The sequence below is a fragment of the Puntigrus tetrazona genome, chromosome 4, assembly GCF_018831695.1.
Source record: "Puntigrus tetrazona isolate hp1 chromosome 4, ASM1883169v1, whole genome shotgun sequence".
Classification (NCBI taxonomy): domain Eukaryota; kingdom Metazoa; phylum Chordata; class Actinopteri; order Cypriniformes; family Cyprinidae; genus Puntigrus; species Puntigrus tetrazona.
In genome coordinates this window covers 18,871,505-18,881,480 of record NC_056702.1, presented here as the reverse complement: position 1 = coordinate 18,881,480, position 9,976 = coordinate 18,871,505, and the positions used below count along the sequence as shown (strand labels likewise).

The window sequence follows — 9,976 nt, the reverse complement described above, 5'->3', positions numbered from 1 at the left end:
TGTTCTGGTGTGTACGTATCTTTATTCTGAGGTGGAGTTTTGTATAGTGCTGTTGTGATTTGGTGTAGTTGGTAGAAAAGAATTTGTATGGCCATTTTATTTTTGATTTTGAAGCTCTGAAAAAATATTGACAGCAATATAACAGATTCTATTTGATATAATTGGAAACAGGTTGAGTCGTTATTTTTGAAGAATCTTGCTCTGATGGAGTAAATGGGACAGAAAGAGCAGTAGTAAACCAGCTTTTGGAAACGACCTTCTTGCAGCGGCAACAAATTAAAATTCTACCAGCACCAGTCACTGCAGATTTAAAAAAGCAATGGCCACAACTGGCATACGCTGTTCAAAAGCCTAATCCTCCTTCTGAGACCAGAATAGGGCTTACACCCAGCTTGCCAGACCAGTAGAGGGCACCACGTCAGCGCAGGGTGTGGCGATGGGTCTGCCGTGCTTCCTGTGATAAACCTCCAAGACCAGGGCTGACCGTACACATTTATTGTCTTGTGTTTATTCGGCCATTACACAGGTTAGTCGATTGTCTTATATTCCAGCCTGCACGGATGTTGAAAGCGTATACGTTAGTGTTTATTAAGTGTTAAAATATAACAGTCTTTGTAGATTTGCGTAATTTTGAGAAGCTTAGGAGTTCATTTCAGTTTCAAAATGGCTCATCGAGACAGTTTTAGGTTTCTGTTTTTTTGGAAAAAGTAATGACACATAAGTGTTTGAAGTGATCGATTGCTTACTGTTTTCGCAGAAGTATTCAATTCTGAACTTACAAAAACAAAAAAACAAGAACATGAGTGACACAGGTGAGGACACAGTATATAGGATGGCATATAATCTACAAATATCCAAATATGTTTTTGTTTAAAGCAAGGTAATAAATACATCGTGTTTTTATCTTTGCAGAAGCTTTAATTTCAGAAGAAGATGACATTTATACATCTGGTAAGTCACATGTGTGCAAACAGAAAGGTAAATAGCAGCCAAAAAAAAAAAATATTTTACCTATATTAGCAGTTTCATGTTCATGCGTTCCTTTCTTTGCAATAAATTTCTGCAACATTCCGATCTAAATTCAAAGTATTCATTTACAAAAACTCGTGATTTCAAGATCACGAATGTGAAAGTGAAAGCATCCAAAGCCTGGCTGGTAACAAATCAAAAGAGGAACTCCTGTTCACAAAATTCAGAGATAAATCGCAGATAATACTGATGAAAAAGAGCGATTGGATGTTAATCACACTTCTTTTTAAATTAACAGGAATTCATAACTTAAATTCTTTTCCTGGTGTGATATGAATGTAATTAAAAACAATGTTTTGAAGCTCTGTTTTCATATTGATATACAGTACATGATTGCATTTATATTAATAAGGAAGTAAAGCCAATTTAGGTATTTGTAGTGGATTTTCTTTCCATTTTAAAATGCTTTGTTTTTGAGAATTTTATCCTGCAAAAATCTAGACCTATCCGTTTCCACTAAAATAACTAAAAGTTGTTCACCTTATCAGCAAAATTGCATAAATGTAGCTTGAACCGTTTTAAAACAACTTAAATACTATTTAAAGAAAGAATGAGATCAACTTTTTCTGTTTTTATTTTGACATATTTATTCCAATGCATAAAAGACATTGGATGATTTTTTGCAGTAAAAATAATGGCACAAATGGCATTTATAGTGTTCGTATCACATTTCCTTAATGATTGTTTGATTTCCCGAAGTTTGTTACGGTTCTCTAACTAAAATTATAGCCTAAATTATATAACTAACAATTCACACTTGAATTTGTCGTCGCTTCATGCATTAAATATGGTGTATAATTATGGCTCATTGGTCTATTGTCAATGTGCTATTTTAATAACATGAAAATGACTAGATATAATCTAATAACTCAGAGAATAGTAAGAACATGCAAACAATTACAAAATACCACAGTTGACGTGTTTTTTTTTCCATTCCTGTGAACTCAAAGAACTATATATAAAGTATTTTTCCCATTCAGTTTACCAAGTACAGTGTGCTTTTTTGGGAGTTTAGACAACCTTTGCTGCAGAAGACATGTTTCTCAGACAACTTGTAAAAGTTGGTAAGATGTAAGTAGTAAGACGGAGAAACGGCTTCAGCTACAGTCACTGCCATGGCCTAAATCCATACATGCTCATAGCTTGAGGAGGTTTGAGAAAACAAGACGAGAGCTGCTACTATTGAACCATCTGATGAAGAGATTAACAAACTCAAGCGAAAGAGCAGATGAAAGTAGACCAAAAAATTGGATTGTGGCTGACACATTGCATGAAAAAAGAGATTCAGATTTGAAGGTTGTCTGACAATATAGTATATTTTTGTAACTCCAATAAGAGGCACTACAGTGCAGAAAATATTTAATCTTTTAAGACATAAAATCATAACATTGCTCACTGAGAGCCAATTGGATCAAACTCCAGTGAGCATCCTCTTGCTTGACTTAATTGCGATCAGTTATGGCAATAAAAAGAGCCTATTTCAGCATATATGCTCTGTCGGAACTCCACAAAGGAATACAAAGTTTTAATTGCATTAATCACATGTTTTATAGGATTACAGAATCAGTCTTACCTTCATGATGACTCAGAGGCTCATGAGAGGACACAACAATGGATACAAGACAACAACACAGGTACATACTTTAACTAAGCTGTGATTTTATCATAATATTTAAGGGTCCCACTATATATTAGGTGGCCTTAACTACAATGTACTTACATCAAAAAATAAGCACAGATCTGGCCTGTGTGTTTTCACAAGGCAGCCTGCAATTCAGCACACAAGCATGGAGCTCCCTGCAAGCCCTTTTTTCAAATTGTTTTAAAAACATTGTTGTCTTTCATATAATATCCACCAGGTGGCGCAAGGAATGATATTCTGTAGTCAAACACCACGGCCGGGTCTGGGGTTTTCCTAAAAGCACCATTAGCCATCTCAAGTACCGCCACAATTTCCATCGTCAAAATACGACAAAGTTTAATGATTCAGTGTTTCTCAAAGCCATACTGTAGTTCAAACGAACATTCACAAATAGTGACGCAAACTTATGTTGTTTGAACTACAGCTGTGGTTATAATCATAGTTTTTTTGTTAGTAAGACATTTCGTCTAACTTATAAATTATGTTCTTGAGCGCATGTAAGTAAGCTAATATCTATGTTAATATAAATGCATTTTTAGGTATTGTTGCATGTCATTTGAAAGTGCACATACACGTAAATGCCTAAAGGAACCCTGGAGTATGACGTACAGTAAAAGGGAACCCACAATGAATGTTTGTTTTCTAGTGATAGAAGTCCAAATGCAAGGCATCACAAGAGGTGCACACTAATCCACATTAAAAATTCAATTTAACTTAACTTAACTCAAACACCATCTGTAGCAAGAAATTACTATGTGTGCCAGGGTTTTAAAAAATTGGTTTACTCCAAGCATAATCTGTATTTTAAAGTTTCTGTTTCTGCAATTCTTCAGGCCTGAAAAAAAGGCTACTACTAATAATTAATTTTTTTGAACTGTAACAGAAGCAGACTCACACAGAAGATAGGTAAAACGATAAAAAAGTTTATTTCCACAGTTGAGCATGGAAAGTGTAAGGGAGAGGAATCGGGGTGAGTATATAGTCTATAACTGGAATCACAGCGATACTGAGCACACTTCTTATACTTTCCAGGAACCAGAGGGAGACAAAGAAGATCCTTGGGAGCACACATCACGACCTCAGAGGATACTGGCAGAGACACTGGAGACAACTGGGACTTAAGGAGAAACACAAGAGGTAAGTAGCGAGGCAAGTCATTCAATACTTCGTAGGAACGAGGGGGAGAGTCTACTTTATGCATACTAGCCTGGACACTGACTGAACTGCGTGTGCTTATATAGTGCTCTGATGATTGTGCTGATGAGATGCAGGTGTGGCTAGTTAAAACTAAGGTGAAAGAGAGCTGAGAGAGAGGGATAAAGGATGTCAGAGGAATCCAGGATCTTTCCTCAGGACCATAACCTTCCAAGTCCACCAAGTAATCGAGAATCCAATATCTCCTTGACTGTATATATCAAACTGTCCTCTGTGAGTAATGGAGGGCCAGGTTCTGTGGAGAGAGGAACTGGCTCAACATAAGGTTTGAAAAGTGAAACATGAGTGAGAGGTGTGAGTGAGAGGCTGATGGTCACACCTAGGACAGAGAAGGGATTCCATACCCTGGATATAAACTGGGGTCCACGCTCAGATACAATGTCTTCAGGGAGTCCGTACAACCAGAATACTTGGTTAAACAGCACCTCTGCGGTTTCCAGGGCAGTGAGTAAACCTTTGAGATATCATAAATGGCAGAACTCCAAGATTACCAGGATACCAGTGTTACCTGCAGAGGGTGGCAGGTCTGTGATGAAGTCCACTCCGCAAGCCTCTGTCCTTCTTGGCCACAAAAAAAGAAGCAGGGGAACTAGAAGGGTGGATGTAACCTTGCTTGATCGCCTCCTTTACATATTACTCCATGGCTGTACGTTCAGGAAGCGAGAGTGGGTAAATTTACCCATAATGTTTCTGTGTATGGGCGTAAAGCACTCTGAGGTAGCTTTTGTGAATGAATCATGTTCTCATTGTGGGAAAATGACCAGGCTCTGTTTCCTGCAAAGGGGCGGAGTACCCATTCCTTTGCTGAGATCTAGGGCTCCCCCTGCTGGGAGCAGCTGAGTGAGTGCTACTTCTGGTGAACTGGTCTAATGGTGACATTGAGGAATTCTCCTCCAAGGTCTTCTCATTCCACCGGCACTATGCAGCCAATCCTCATTCCCCCGAGCTTTAGAGTTCCCCCCGATGACCGGATGTCAATCACTGCATTGGTGGGTGAGTTAGTAGGTTCTGGTGATGATCTGGCTGATGCGGCGTCCGCTGGGCATTCCACCATGCCAGATACGGATTCAGAACTGGTGACTATGCTAGGTTGGACGATTGGTACTTAGGGTGGCTCACGCTGGTTCTCAGGGCCCCACTTCAGTATCTTTCTTCCCAGAGGTGCATGAAGAACTCACCGGAACGTGGGCGGCAACTTTTACTGCCAGAAACCGCTCCGGATCCCAATTTGTCGGTCATATCCAATGTGACTTGGAGTGACCAACTGAAAGGGAGTGTCTCAGTTACATTTGTAACTCTCATTCCCTGAAGAAGGGAACAGAGCCGTACCTCCATTGAGCGGCCAGGTCACCGGCTCGGCTCCTCAGCGAAAACCTGAATATGCGCTGCGCACGCTGTGATCAACTGCAGCTGAATGCAATCAGCGCATGCCAATATTCATTGAGTGTATTAAAACGAGCCAAAGTAGACTGGTCTCTCGAAGATGAGACATTCTTGTCAAATAAAGCTATGTTTTAGATAATGATTTTGAGTTTGTTTATAAACCTTTAGGCTACATTTCCACAACATATAGCGAAGCATATAATAAGGACTATAGAGTAATACTTTTTCAGTTGTAAAACTGACAGTAATACTATTGATCACTATACAGAATCATACATTTTTATTGGCCTTTACAAAGTACACAATAAACATCAGTAGACTATTAGGTTATAGCAAAATCTTTGGCTATAGCTCGCCATGATGAATGTTCGCTACTGCTTTAGTTCATGACTGCCCCCTACTGATAATGTCTATCCTGTGTTAGAGCATTCCCTGTGGTCCTGCATAACACACCGGCATCTTACATGATCTCTTCCACTGCACACGCAATCTGAGTGGCCAGATTTGTACAATGTTCTTATAGTGTGCATATTGTATTGCTGCTACTGAGGTGGGATACGGATAAGGTTAGGGACAGGTTTGATGGTCTGGTTAGGTTTAAGAGCGGGTTAAGGTGTAAGGGATTGGTCAACAGTGTAATTATAAATGTAATTCTGTAAATACAGATGTAATTACATATAGGTATTTTTTTAAGTCCAATGTAAAAACATGTATCCATTTACTAACAAATCATTTGATTCATAGGATCAACGTTGTCTGATCTCAGAATTATTTTGTTGGGTAAAACTGGATCAGGAAAGAGCTCAGCAGGAAACACTATACTGGGTACAAAGTTCTTTGAGACAACTATTTCACCAGAATCATGTACTAAAACATGCAAGAGAGAAAAAGTACAGAGTCATGACCGAATCATCTCAGTTATCGACACTCCAGGACTGTTTGATACAAAAATCTCAGGACACCTCATGAAGACTGAAATAGAGAAATGTATTCAAATATCTATTCCTGGTCCTCATGTGTTTCTGCTGGTCATCAGACTGGGTGTAAAATACACAACAGAGGAGAAAAACACAGTGAAATGGATTCAGGATAACTTTGGGGAAAGAGCTGCTCATTACACCATCATTCTGTTCACTCACATTGACGATCTAGAAGGAAAACCATTAGATGAGTATATCAGTGAAAGTGATGATCTTAAGGCTTTTGTTTCTAAGTGCAATGGCAGATTTCACTCATTCAACAATAAGGACAAGAACCGTGATCAGGTCACTGAACTGTTAAAAAAGATTGAAAAGATGGTGGAGGAGAATGGACAGCAGCACTACACTAATGACATGTACCAGAAAGCTCAGAGAAAAATGAACATAAATAATTTCTGTAAGTGTTTATACTTAATTATAAAATTGTTATTACATTTTAAAAACCAAATGATGAAAAACAAAGATTTATTTTAACCTTCTGTATTGTAATTGCTTTCTCATGCAGGGGTTGAGAATCCTACAATTGTTCTTCTTGGTAAAACTGGATCAGGGAAGACAAAAACGAGAAAAAACATTGTGGGTGAAGAGAGAAGAAATTCTCCTAATTCTGCTTCTAAAACCTGTGACCAACACATAGCAAATGTGGCTGGAAAGAGGGTGAAAATAATCGACACCCCGGAACTAACTGATGCATCAGAAGAGAACATAAAGAATGAAATAGACAAGCTTGTCATGATGTCTGCTTCTAGTCCTCACGTGTTTCTGCTGGTGATTAAATTGGGGAGATTCAAAGGCGAGGATAAAAACATAACAAAATGGATTCAGGAGAACTTTGGAGAAGATGTTTTACATCACACCATCCTTCTGTTTACTCATGCTGATCAGCTGAAGGGAAAATCTTTACATGGGTATATCAGAGACACTCCAGGCCTACAGGAGTTTACTAAAGGTTTTGGTGGCAGATTTTACTCATTTAACAATGAAAATATGGAGAACCGCAACCAGGTTTTCGAACTGCTGAAGAATATTGAGAAGATGGTTGAGAGAAATGAATGGAAGTACTACACCAGTCAGATGATCTTAAGAGCACAGAAAAGGAAGCTGTTCTGTGAGTGTGTCCTGTTGAGTCTTAAAAAACAATTACCATGATATAAAGAGCACCAAAAGAATAAAATCTATGAGTGTTGCTCACTGTTTTGTATAAGTTTAAATAGTCTTTGATGTTGAAGTGATGTAATTGCATTTCTAGTTGGTTATTTTTTGTAATATATATTTGTTTTAATTGACATTTTGACATTCAGGGTCCGGGAAACCGTGGTTTGTGCTGCTGGGCAAAACTAGATCTGGAAAGAGTACCACAGGAAACACCATCGCGGGCAGAGAGTGTTTTACGAGGAGAAATTCAACATATTTTGCTACTAAATCTTCCAAACTACATAAAGCAAATGTGAATGGAAAGACAATAAAAATAATTGACACTCCAGGATTAAATGATGAGTCACAAAAAAAGAAGGCTGAAATAGTCAAGTTTGTCAAGCAGTCTGCTCCCGGTCCTCATGTATTTCTACTGGTCATCAGACTTGAAACAAGACTGGAGAAAAACGAGAAAAAATTGTTCGATGGATTCAGGAGAACTTTGGAGTAGAAGCTGCACATTATACCATTGTTTTGTTCACTCATGAAGATGCACTAGAAGGGAATCCATTAGATGAGCATATCAGAAAAAATAATGATCTCCAGGCTCTCGTTAATGAATGTGGTGGCAGATATCACTCATTCAACAATAAAAATGTGGCGAACCACTCTCAGGTCCCACAACTGCTGAAGAAGATTGAGGAGATGATTGAGACAAATGAGAATTTCTCTTACACAAATGAGAAACGTCAAGGATTTTCCAAACTACGTAAAATTGCAATGGGAGCTGCTGGGTCCACAGGAACATTAGCCATAGTAGGAGGAATTGTCACACTGGGAATAACAGAGGTGGTCTTGGCACCAGCAGTAGCAGTTGCATTTGGAACTGCAGTTATAGTTGGATTAGCTGTAGTTGGAGGACAAGCGTTCTATAAACGTTTTGTTCAAAGACACTAGGATGTGTGAAGAATTTTATGAAACATTTAATTGCATAACACAACTCCTAGTGAAAATTTTGGAATCGCCACATCTCTTTATTCACCCAATTAATGATTAATTTTTTAATATATATATATATATTTTTACTTTATAGCAAGTCAACGAATCACAGATATGACACAAAACAAATTTGATTTAAAGGTCCCACCTTTTTGAAATTTTGTTTTAGCTGTTGACGTCCTATATATTTATCTGCGGTTTAACTACCAAAAACAACCTCAATGTGTTTTTACACCTCCTTTATCTGGTAAAACAGTGTGCTTCATCTCACTAGATTTGCCAAAACAAAAAAAGTTTTTTTTTTTAATTTGTGTGATCATTCAAGTGTAGCAATTCCATAATTGTTGCCAGGGGTTGTATGACGTAAAATGATGCATCAAGGGAGCAACTCTCATTCTGATCTTATTCTTTCACAGTGTTTCACTTCCCAGATATCTGAGGTCTGAGGCTGGTGTAGATGCTTTTATCGTTTGTAATTGCTACCGAGACTGTAGATAGATTATACGTTGTTCAAAATAGTAATTAAACGTAAAATTAACTTTATTTGTATGTTTTCTGTGAGTAGTGCCTGTTTCTCTGCTCACTTCTCCTTCTGGCTTATTTTGCCGCATGCAATCCCAAAATATTTTTTATATGTGTTATCCGCCATAATCTGTTATGCCTTAAATTAACATTATATTAACTGTTAGGGAAAAACATCAAAGCTGAAACAGTACGTCTTCTTTAATAGATTAACAATAATGCGACAGACAGTTCTATTAATCAATTTATTTGTAACAAACACATTAAAGTGATTTTTAGTTTTGATTATTTGCATATTCTATTTTCAAGGCATATTGTGTATTTTGGGTTATACCCATTCACGATTTATTTTTGGTCCCCTGGCAGATGGCCAAAGAGCCGGATACTAGTCGCATCTGGCCACAACACTTTCACCCAGTTTCCTTTGAATCATTGGTAAAGTTCAGAAGGTCTTGTACATGTGCTTTCTTGAGCAGGGGGACTTTGCAGGTGTTGCAGGATTTTAGTCCTTTATGGTGCAGCTATCTTGAGATCTATTTGCGGATAATCGCACCAGCTGTTGACACCTTCTCACAGAGCTGCTTGCTGATGGTCTTATGGCCCATTCCAGCCTTGTGGAGGTCTACAATCTTGTCCCTGACATCCTTGAACAGCTCTTTGGTGTCGGCCACGGTGGAGAGTTTGGAATCTGATTAACTGATAGACAGGTGTTTTTTCTACTGGCAACAAACTGAGATTAGGACCTGGGAGCCAGAATTTTTGCTGATTGATAGGGGATCAAATACTTTTAAAAAATGTATTACTTTTTAGAAATGCATGTTTTTTCTTTTGTAATCGTGTTTCTCACTGTTCAAATAAACCTACCATTAAAATTACAGACTGATCATTTCTTTTCCAGTGGGCAAATGTACAAAATCAGCAGGGGATCAAATATTTCACCATCCCTACTTTATATTGTGATTATTAACATAACCAGTGAGTAATTAATGTTAAAAAGATGTCAAATGAACAATAAACACTGATGTCAAAAACCTGTGTAACGTTCAAACACTAATGTCCTATTTTAGACCAC

At 38.0% G+C, this 9,976-nt stretch overlaps 1 pseudogene; it reads left to right on the top strand.

Annotated features, from left to right (window-relative positions):
- Window positions 1–437: 437 nt before the first annotated feature.
- On the top strand, window positions 438–9,779 carry LOC122342989 (annotated as a pseudogene).
- Window positions 9,780–9,976: the final 197 nt, after the last annotated feature.